The 2,742-nt window shown below is 32.1% G+C and overlaps 1 long non-coding RNA gene across 1 annotated transcript; it reads right to left on the reverse strand.

Annotated features, from left to right (window-relative positions):
* Positions 1 to 559: 559 nt before the first annotated feature.
* On the reverse strand, positions 560 to 2,379 carry LOC126887861 (uncharacterized). The gene is made up of 2 exons (XR_007699243.1): positions 2,010 to 2,379; positions 560 to 1,499 (listed from the first exon to the last, which is right to left on the reverse strand). It is a non-coding gene; the product is annotated as an uncharacterized LOC126887861 (long non-coding RNA).
* Between the last annotated feature and the right edge of the window lie 363 nt (positions 2,380 to 2,742).

Below are 2,742 nucleotides of genomic sequence, written 5' to 3' on the forward strand. Positions count from 1 at the left end.
GTTGGAGTGAAAGTAAAAAGATAGATATACTCCAACAGAAGTAAGTAAAATATATAAAAATCAAAAGACTAAGTAATAAAAAGGAAGAGAGAGGTGGGAAGTGTAAAGAAAAGGGTGACGTGGCTTCTACGTTGAGAAGCCGCAATAGGAAAAATACTACTAAAGTGCAGTAGTACTGAAGAAAGGGGAATTAGAAGGGATAGAAGTAGAAGAGGGAAGAGACAGAGGCAAACTGAATAGAGTTGGCTAGCTATAGATGCAAGAGAGCAACTTGACACTCAAGGATGGATACGGCTCGTTTGCATGCCTGTCGAAGAACAGTAGCTCTATATAGATAGTAATGATGACTAGAAGATGAAATAATAAAATAAGAATAATATACTGAAAATGAATGGAGATGAATAATGACTAAAAACGAACAAAATAAATAAAACTAACTAATCATGGGCGCCATGAAAATGATCTTCGATCATTTTCCCAGGTATCTTATACTGCTGTCAAATATTAAATATATTAAACCTGTAATAATGAACATAAAGGAATAATAAAATTCATGATATACAAAATAAATAAATATTTATTAAAATAACTACTAGATTTTTAACAATCTCTGAGTTAGACAAGCATATTATGCTGTGACTCTAACATGACAAAAGTTATACAAGAAGCTATATATATTTTAAAGATAACAACAATAATGTTATCTGTTATAAACTTAAATACCTCTTACATATATATAGGGTACAAAATTACATAAGTCTTCTACCAAATGGTTATAGTACGCCTGCTACGTACAACTAAAGGAAAACCGATGAATATTAAAAGTAATATAAATAAATATATGTAAATAGGCATGAGCCTAACTAAGGGAAAATACTAAATGAATTAAGCAAAGTTAGATATACAATGAATAAAGTAGAAATGAAGTTGAGATAAATACCGACGATGACCTAAATTAACCGAACAAACGGAATAAAGCGAATAACAGTAAAATATTTGGGAAACAAGCTAGTAATATTACAAAATAAATTTACCCGAATTACATAAACCAATATCAAAGCAATAATAAAGTATTAAAAACCTAATTTTCTCTAGGCTTATTCCTGTGCACAAGAAGTTACCGTAGATACAAAGTTTGGGAACCAAATAATCTAATATACAAATATGTCAAAAAAAACCAGAGGTAACCTAAATCTGGAAAAAAAACATAGTGTATTTAACAGATAGTCTGAAATATAAAAAAAACCAATAGTTACTAAAACACCTCACTAAATGTTCCCAAACGAGGTTGCGGTTGCATCCTAGAAAATGATGCACCAGGATGGTGCGACCCCATGACTCCTGTAGGCCCAGGTGCCAAGACGAAAATTGAGCTGGAACGCTCCCATAGCTTGTTCCCAAATCGACATACTCCCATGATGACTTGACTGTGGCTGTAGTGGTTTCTCTAGGTGGTCAAATAAGGTCTATGACTTCATGGTAGGGTTTCTCCCAAATGGCTAAAAAACATTCCCAGTTTTATTTCTCATTTTAAACATGAGCAAAAAGTAAAGGGAAGAAGAAATAATTGAGGAACTTTTTAGAAGCAATAGTATAGAAAAACCGACCATTAAAACTGGAACAAAAACCAATCTCAGGTAACCTTGAACTGTTTTGAGTGTGAATACATGGACAAATGACATTGAAATGATTTATTTGAGGAAATATCTGTAAAAATATATTGAATTTATAAAATATTGGATGTTCAATAATTTAAAACCTATAGAGAAATGGTAATTATTTCCAATATTAATTTGAGGACTTCAAAAATGTTTGGTTATGTAAAACCAAAAACCCCATTAATATAAAGATCGATATAAAGATAATATAAAGATCGAAATCATCTACACCCTTCCCTTAATAGACTGACTAAGAAAGTTTAACAATGGGACTAATATTTTAAATATTCCACAACAAAAAACACATGACAATGGCTAATTAAAAATTATTACAAAAAAAATAAATCTCACCGAATGATTCCTAGTTGGCTCCAACAGGAGTTGTCACACACATGTCTCCCTAACTCGACAACCCTTGCTGGTAACTTTTTACTTTACTTTAAATTGCTTGATGTTATAAAATAAGTTGGATGAAATCATCCGCCATTCTATATGGTATATCTATTCGACACCACAGCTCACAGTCAAGTAAAGAACGAGAGGCGTTTCTTTGCCAAGGTAAACGTCAAATTCTCTCAGAACCCGAATAATTCTCGATAGGTGGAGTACGTTCCATCACCGAGGTATGACGTCACCTCAGTGGTCCTATACGAGAATTTAAATGAGAGACCGAGGGAAAATAATAATAATAATTATTAAAGAGCTACTTTCGTAACGTGACCGTTACATGTAGTTATGTTATAACTTGATGCGCGGGTAGTTAAAGGTTAAATCAACTCTTCTCTGATTATCCACTCCTTTTCTTCATTAAAAAAAAACTGAAATAGGTACTTCAAAAATCAGGTAATTTTATGGAAGTCAAAGTTAACGAGGTTGTAGACAAAATGGTAAAGACTTCCAACCTGGAAGTATATTTAAAAGAAAAGTCTGTTACAATGAGGCATGTATGTTACAATGAGGCATGATGATAAGTCTATTGCAAAGTTATTATGAAGAATTCCCCTCTTAAGCTGTACGAAATTGATATTAACCATCTTAAAATTCTAAAATTAAAACATGGAAGAGAAATAGAAGAAAAAAGTAA

This window comes from Diabrotica virgifera, chromosome 1 (assembly GCF_917563875.1).
Source record: "Diabrotica virgifera virgifera chromosome 1, PGI_DIABVI_V3a".
NCBI lineage: Eukaryota > Metazoa > Arthropoda > Insecta > Coleoptera > Chrysomelidae > Diabrotica > Diabrotica virgifera.